At 44.4% G+C, this 7950-nt stretch overlaps 1 long non-coding RNA gene across 1 annotated transcript; it reads right to left on the bottom strand.

Moving 5' to 3' along the window:
- Positions 1-263: 263 nt before the first annotated feature.
- Positions 264-6988, bottom strand: LOC124109199 (uncharacterized). Its single transcript, XR_006856887.2, has 3 exons — positions 6343-6988; positions 3565-3908; positions 264-1923 (listed from the first exon to the last, which is right to left on the bottom strand). It is a non-coding gene; the product is annotated as an uncharacterized LOC124109199 (long non-coding RNA).
- Positions 6989-7950: the final 962 nt, after the last annotated feature.

Genomic DNA, 7950 nt, shown 5'->3' with positions numbered 1-7950 from the left:
AGGCTGCCACCTTCAAGACCTGGAAGATGCACCTTACCCAGGCCTGCCTCCTTGCCCTTAGGAGGCTGCTCTGTCAGAAGGAGTTACTGGCCCTAAGGGAGGCAAGGTCATGAACCAACTCCCCCACTCTCTCTCTCTCTTTTAATTTATATATATATATATATATATATATATATATATATATATATATATATAAATTTAGTTGTAGATAGGCACAATACCTTTATTTTATTTATTTGTTTTTATGTAGTGCTGAGGATAGAACCCAGTGCCTCACACAAGCTAGGCAAGCATAAAGCCACTGAGCCACAACGCCTGCCAATCCCCCACTCTCTTGAGGGACTCACAGGGATGGGGACTGAGGTGCCATGCTGGGTCCCAACACTGACTGAGGAAGGAAGTCAGTGAGTTCCTCAGGAAAACCTTGGCTGGCATTATGACCTCAGCCTGGAAGGAGAGGACATTATAGGGAGAAGCTAGCAGGGATGCAGCCATGGCTGTGGGGCCAGGCTGGGAGAGAGTTGGGGAGACCAGGCAAGGGTCTGACATTTTGGAGGGATTTGCAAGCAACATGGGCCACACCTGTTCCCTCACAGGGTCTCCAGGGAGGGGCTGGGGTGTAGCCAGGCAGGTTAGACCCAAGGCACTGGAAACCCCTAGTCTCAGCAAATCTGCATGTCCAAGCATGGCCCAAGACATAAATGTGCCGTAGTCGGGGACCATCTTGATTCTGAGATGAGTTCCTGAGTCACGGTCAAGGAGGCCAGAAACCAGAGTCCTGATGCCTGCTCTGGGTCGTGTCAGACCCTCAGTATCTTCTCAGGATGCTGGCGGCAGATAGAGGAGGAAGTATCTCCCTTGAGACTGAGGTTGTGAAGTGGCACCCCCTTTCTCCACAGAAAAGACTTAACTGGGCTTCTCCAGAAATCTTCACCATGGCTGATTTTAGGACTGTCAGCAAAAGAGTCTCTGCAAAAGAGCTCAATGTAGATAAACTTCCTATTTTCATGTCACCCTGTTTTACTTGGCCACTGGCCGGGAAGATACCAGCACCCCAGGTGCTGGACACCCCTTACTAGTTTTTCACAAACATATCCAGTATAGTATTTTGTAGAAATGTGCAAACAAGGCCTCTGGCCTTGAGCTAGGGCTTCACAGAGATGTCTACATTTTTAAGATAAGTTACAAATGGGCTCCATGGTAACAGCTGGCAGGGGGAGGAAAGAAGGGAAGAAGAAGCTCTCCCCTTCTCAGGTGCTGACCTTGAAGGGTTAACTTGCCCAAAACAGTGAAAGAAAAGCTGCTTTTATGTGAACTTCTGCAGACTGGGAACTTCTGAGCCCCTCCCCTTACATGCTGGGTATAAAATTCTGAAACTCCCTGAACTCGGGGTTCAGGGGATTAATTGATTACAGCAAAAGCTGTGCCCTCTGAACCTGGCTGCAGCCAAATAAAACTGTTTCCTGCTATCTTTGGTGCCTTGCCTTGTCTGTCCCTACAACAATTGGGTTTCTCAACTCTGGTGAGTGGGGGATGGGATTCTGAGCTGATTAAACCTGATTTAAAGAAACAAGTAAATGTGACATGGATTATATACCAAGCCATGGAGTTTGTACTCACAAGCTTACAACCTGAACTAAAAAGAGCAGAGACAAATATTACCAACCCAGTCAACACTGTAGGAATTAAATAATGATTCGGAGGAAGATACAAAACTACCTGTAATTAATTACAGAGCGGGGAGGTCCTGGGAGCTGAGACGGGCTTGGGCTGGTTTCTCCTCCTCCAGCTGCCTGATTGGCTCTGGGAAGCTTCCTCTGCCTGGAACTCACTCTTGTCAATCCAAATCAGTCCTCCAGGTTTCAGGTTGAGTGTCAGACCTTCTCCCCCAGCGAAGTTGATTTTTGCTGCTCAGCACATTCTCTGTTAAGACACATCCAACGATATATAATAAAGCAAGGATTCCTCACAGGGCTTTGGCTCAGGAATCAGGGTGTCTCCCTTGTGTGCTCTGGTACCCCAGTTCTCAGCATGGGGCTAAGAAACTAGTCTTCCCTCCAAAATTGCAGGTGTGGAGTGACTGCAGTGACAGAGTTTTGAATTATTATTCCCTGGACTATCTTTCTGGGCTGCTCCCTCTTCCTCTGCCCTCCTGCCCCCCAGCCATTCACCAGGAAATCCAGATAAGCCAAGGCTTGTCCTCCCTCGGAAGGAGGAACCCATTGAAACCAGAAGCAAAATCCTGACAACTAGAGACTTTTCCTGGCCATGGGGTCTGTTTATTTGATGGTGGCCTTGTCTCTCGGGTGTGTGCAGTCAAAACAAATCAGGTACACTTTAAACACGAGCAGTTCATTGTGTCATTTCTCTCCCAAGCAGTTAGAAATTACAGCAGGGCTTCTGAGCTCAGGGATGGGCTCTTGAATATTTAAAGCAGAGATAAGTTTTCAAAGCCTGGTACTTAATTTAAAAAAAAAGAAAGAAAGAAAAAAAAAAGAGGCTTTTGGATTCCAGGCTTTGTTTAGAATCAGGAGCTGAATATGGCATAAGCCAGGGATGCCAGGGATGGTTCTCAAACTCAGGCTGGATCACCATCACCTGGAGGACTCATCAAAACCCGTATTCTCACTTGTTCCTGTGTTTCTGAGCTGCAGGTCTGGGTGGGGCTTGAGAATGGGCTTTATAAGGCTTTGGGTGCTGCTGCTGCTGTTGCTGGTCCTGAGACCTTGCTCTGAGAACCACTGGTTGAGAAACTCAAGAAAAGAGGAGAGAAACAGAACGTTCTGCTTCAAAAGATAGGCTTTGACCAGGGGGAAGGGGAGGAAGACTCTGTAGACAGGACCAGAACTACCAGGCAGGGAGATTTCCTGAGAAATGCCCACTGTCTTTGTGATTGTTCCAGAGCAAACTCCAAATTGCCAGTGTAGGGGGAAGGGCAAATACCTCAGAGAGGCCAGGGGCCCTGAAATGGCCTGGTTCTCCTGACTGTAGCTTGGAACTCCTTATACTCCTAGAGAATCCTGCATCTTAGAGTCTGGCCAAAACTAGCAGTGTCTTGGGTGCTGAGCTTACAGGGAGGCTCAGAATCTTGGTGACCAGCACAGGCCTTGTGGTTGGGACAGGCAGACCTGGATCTGTCCCTCCAGATTGGGGATGTCAGAAGTCAGTGCCAAACAGGGCTAGCCCCGTCACAGGGGCCAGGGAGGGACAGGCAGGTGGACTGTGTGCAGCTTCCCTGGAACCGAACAGTGGTTACCCATGAGAAAATGATCAGTTATTTTGAATTGGCAAGATTACAGTTTTCTACCCTGGGCAGAAGAGAGTCCAGAAGAGCTAAGTTAATTTTAGTAGGAGAAGAAGTTCTATCTTTGTGTGCTCAAATTGCTGTCGCAGGGATTATTCACTTTAACCCTGTTGGAAATGAAGTAAGTGCACTGCTGTGGCTAAGTTGAACACCTCTTAAGGAGGGAGTCCAAGTTCTGGAGGTTTAGAAGGACTTTGGGGGCATCAGAAAGGAAATCGGAACAAGAAAAACTTTAGTGATAAGAAAGTTCAGCTCCTGACCTTGATGTGGATGAAAGAACTATTGGAGACTTGGGTTCTGCCTCTCCTGTGCTCCAGCAGATGGCAAAGCTCCAGCTAAGGCTGGCCGGGCGCCAGGGGAGTTGAAGTGCACATGAGCGCTGAGATCTGATGCTGTCTTCCACCAGCTGAACAGAGAGTGCCGGTCACCCAGGGTCAGCCACTGCTGTCAGTTTGTGGGGCTGGTGGAACCAATTTAGGGATTGTGGGTAGCAAAGGAAGTGGTACCCAAGAGAACTGTCTTCTTTGGGATCTATTCAGCTGTGATTCATTCATGTTCATTGTTAAGTCATTCAGATTGTAACACACAGAAGACACATCTTGCTCTGCAAAAATGAAGGATTTAGAAATAAACTGCAGGACATGCAACAAAGAAGCAAGTGTTTGGTTTTCTGGAAAAAAAATAATTACCATCTATTTGCAAACCTTTATAGATGATCTGAGTGGCCACTGTCTTTATACCATGGGATACCACTTTCACCCTCACTGGGATGGCTGAAATCAAAATAAGTATTGGCAAGGACATGGATGAGTTTGAAGCTTCGTATGTTGCTGGTCGAGATATAAAATAGTGTAGCCATGGTGAAAAACAGAAGTTCCTCAGAGAGTTAAATTTAGATACCAATAGGACCCACCAATTCCACTCCTAGATGTATACTCGATAGGATTGAAAACATGTCAAAACCTGCACATGAATGTTCAATTATTCATAATTGCTGTAAGGTAGAAACAACCCGAATGTCCATCAACTGATGAATAGATAAAGAAAATGTTGTCTATAACTACAACAGAATATTAGCATACAAAGAAAGAAGTCCTGAAACACGGCTGGACCTTGACAAACATGCTCAGTGAAAAAAAGAGAAAAAAATTGGAAATTTTCATTTATATGAAATGTTCACTATCAGCAAACTCACAGAGGCAGCGAATGGTTTAATGGCTGCCAGGGACTAAGGCTGGGGATGGGACTCTAATGGGGGGGGGTTTCTTTTAGGGGTGATGAAATGCTCTGGGAGAAGATAGTGGTGACAGTATCACAACTTCACGGTATCATAAATACTACTAAACTGTACACCTTGGGAAGGTAAATTTTATGGCATCTCAATTACAAAAACTGTTCTCTTTAAGAACACCTTTGTACTCAAATTTACATGACCTCCCCTCCTTCATAATATTTCATGATTATGGATGATAAAAAAAAATCCTAATAAGGATTTTTTCTTTTTCTCTGGTACCCACAAGAGGAAAAATACTAGAAGATGCAATAGAGTGACTGGAATGATGTGTAATAAATTATTTTTTATAATGAAAAGGCAAGTGTCCTTATAGTGTAGAGCCATCTGTTGAAAGGGGGATTGTCACACCATCATGTTCCTGTCTTAAAGAGGGATTTAAGCAGTTCCTCTGATCTTTTAAACGTTCAAAAAGATTATTTTTGAAACTGATGTTCAAATGGAGAAAGTCGGATTTAAGAAGCTGTAGCTACAAAGCTGGAATTCGTGAAGCCGTACAGAAGTTAATAAAGCAGTCTCACATAATAAAATTAAAGTGTTCCTAACCATTATCGGGGGATTCTTTTGTGACAAAAAGAATTTCTCCCAGCATTCAAATGTGTCTTGGTGGACTACAGAGAGACACAAAATCATTTTACTTGTAGACTTTATTTTGTAGGAATGATAGTACCTTCTGGATCTGACTTCACAGGGATTTTTAAAAATCAAGGAAATATATATGAATGTGCTTTGTTCTGTCTAAAGAAATGGGCCATATAAATTCAAAACATTATTATCTAAAATCAATAAACATTTATGGAAATGATATAAAATCAATGGGTGACTTCTCGTTTGTACTTAAATTACCTACACAAAACATTTCTCACTCACTCCATAAAAGAGTTACAGCCCTGTTTCTTTTCATTTATGTGAGCTGGAAGTGTAATAAACTCACTTCCCGGTAAGGGGGCGATGAGCTGTCACAGGAGAGGGTGTGCTGGAGCGGTGGAAGCTGATACCAATAGTTACACCCACGTGTTCACATCCGATGCCACTCCTGCACCCCCACGCCACAGGCAGAAGCAAGCAGCTCTTCCTTCTGTTTTTACTCTACATTTCTCCTTGAGAAGTTTTTATAGATGACGTTTTAGACAAGCCAAGGAGGAGCAAGTTGTGGCTCAGTTTCACCCCTCCCACTCTCTTTAGCAGAATCTAATGATTGGACACGTTGCTTTCCTGAAACCACGTAGAGTAGAAAGGAAGGGTCCTCCTTGCCTTTCCCTCTGGCTCTGAGGAGGGGCAGCCAGCTCAGGATTTAAATTTCTGGAATTTTCTCTGAGCAATAACCAGCTTCCGCCAATGGGTTCCCTTGGGGCGGGATTACAAGAGATGGCTATTTCCTCAGGGACACAGGAGTCTCCCCTGAGCAGGTAAGGGTGAACTTTTGTCCTTCACCTGCTTCACACAGACCTCACACCTTCTTCCCTAGAGCCCTTGACTCCCCCAATTATGCTGCACTAGCAGGTTTGGGCATCTCAACTGGAGAATCCAGCAGCCCAGTGAAGGCCTTGCACCCGCCCTGGAATCTCAGATTTTTCTTTACTGACCTGGCTGCCCTTCCTCCTCATCCCCAATCCATTTTCTTTGGTTTGCCTTCTTCAATGAACTAAATCCATCAGATTCTGCCTCTTTATATGTTATAAAATCTTATGGAAACCACCTCCACCCCGACCCCATCACCTTGGCAGGAAATTTCACAGTCACTCACCCGGTCTGTCTTAGACACAGGACTTGCTCTGGAACCCTTGACAGCATCTCACCAGGCCTTCCTTGGGCAGGTCCCCAAAGAAAAAAGAACTGAAAGAGCTGATTTGAATATTGCAGACTGTCCGTCAATAATAGTAGGAAAAAAAAAAAAAAAAAACCCAAACACCAGGGGCTGTCCCTAGGTGTCAGCACAAGAGCAAGGTACCAGCTGCTGAGGAGCTTCTTCTAAAGGTCTTGGAGAGGAGCAGGAGGGAGGCCGCTGGCCAGCTGTAGCTGGGGAGAGCTGAGCATAGTCTCTTTCACTGGGTCTGGTTTTATTTTGGCCTTGTCAAATTCTGGCTAAAGTTTGTGTTAGTATTGCCAACTCATTAGTTATGCCCATAAAATAATGATGCTAGTGGTAATAACGATGAATAATAATAACCACAGTAGATCCTGTTTACTCAGCAGTCTCCGTGTGCCTGGCGCTGGGCTAAATGTCTAACCTAAATTTTCTCATTCAATCCTCATAAACTTGTAGAGCTTAAGTAACCTCCCTAAAACTATGCCAGTCAGGAAGTGGTGTCTGAATCCAAAACCCATTGAGGACTCTGTTCTTCTGCACATAGCCTGGGCCCTAAAAAAAAAAAAAAAATAAGGCTGTGTTTTCAAATCCCCAGAGGACTGAGCTTTTATTTTTATTTATTTATTTTTGCAGTACTAGGGATTGAATCCAGGGGCTCCTCTACCACTAAGCTATATCCCTGGCCCTTTTGATTTTTTATTTAGAGACAGGGTCCTACCAAGTTGCCCAGGCTGGCCTAGAACTTGATCCTCCTTCCTGCCCCAGGGTCCTCAGTCATTGGGATTACAAGCGTGCACCAATACGCCCGGCTCAGGACTGAGCTTTTTTAAAAGGCTGTTCCATCAGAGGCCCTGGACCTGAGGAGGTCACAGGAGGGCTGTCACTTTTAGTGAGGTCCTGTGCACAGGGATGGTAAGCCAATGTACAGACCTCTTCAAGTCAAAGGTGAAGGGAAATGTCATTCTCTCTCAAATATTAGAAAGAAAATTGTAAAATTGGTAAATGGTATCAGTAAAGCAAAGCCTACCTTTCCAAATCATCTCACAAACTACAGCCCTCTTTCCTGCAGCCCCGTTCTCATGTTTACCAGGCTCTCTGATGTCTTTGCAAGGCAGCCACATCCATGCTTATTTTTCTTTGGTTGTCAGCCTCAAGTTCTTGAGCCATAGATTTTTGAGCCATGTAAAATGTAGATGGGAAAATAATTTTTCCCTTAATTTCTTTTTTCTATCATCTAGGTCCAGGTATTTGTAAAGGCAGTAAAATAATGTTAACCATCAATTAGTAGTAAATTATTTTCTCAGGGCTAGAATATCACTGTGGTTTCAAACTCTAAGCCATTTCCCAAGAAAATCTGCAAATTAATATTAGCAGAGCCCTTAAATTCGTTTTAGAAACAGGTAGTGAATGATTCTAAATATAGAAATAGTGGAAACCAAAACAGAACGTCTCCTCATCAGAGTTTATTTTAAACAAAATCTAAATATAAGATTTCCACTTGGGAGTTTTTAACAACACACCCCTGACTTTTGGGCTCTGGAGTCC

This window comes from Marmota monax, unplaced genomic scaffold (genome assembly GCF_021218885.2).
Source record: "Marmota monax isolate L192 unplaced genomic scaffold, Marmota_monax_Labrador192_F-V1.1 WCK01_AAM20220418_F8-fsc00152, whole genome shotgun sequence".
NCBI classification, from domain to species: domain Eukaryota; kingdom Metazoa; phylum Chordata; class Mammalia; order Rodentia; family Sciuridae; genus Marmota; species Marmota monax.
The sequence above is the reverse complement of the archived record's forward strand: the minus strand, read 5'-3'. Positions and strand labels throughout refer to the sequence as shown.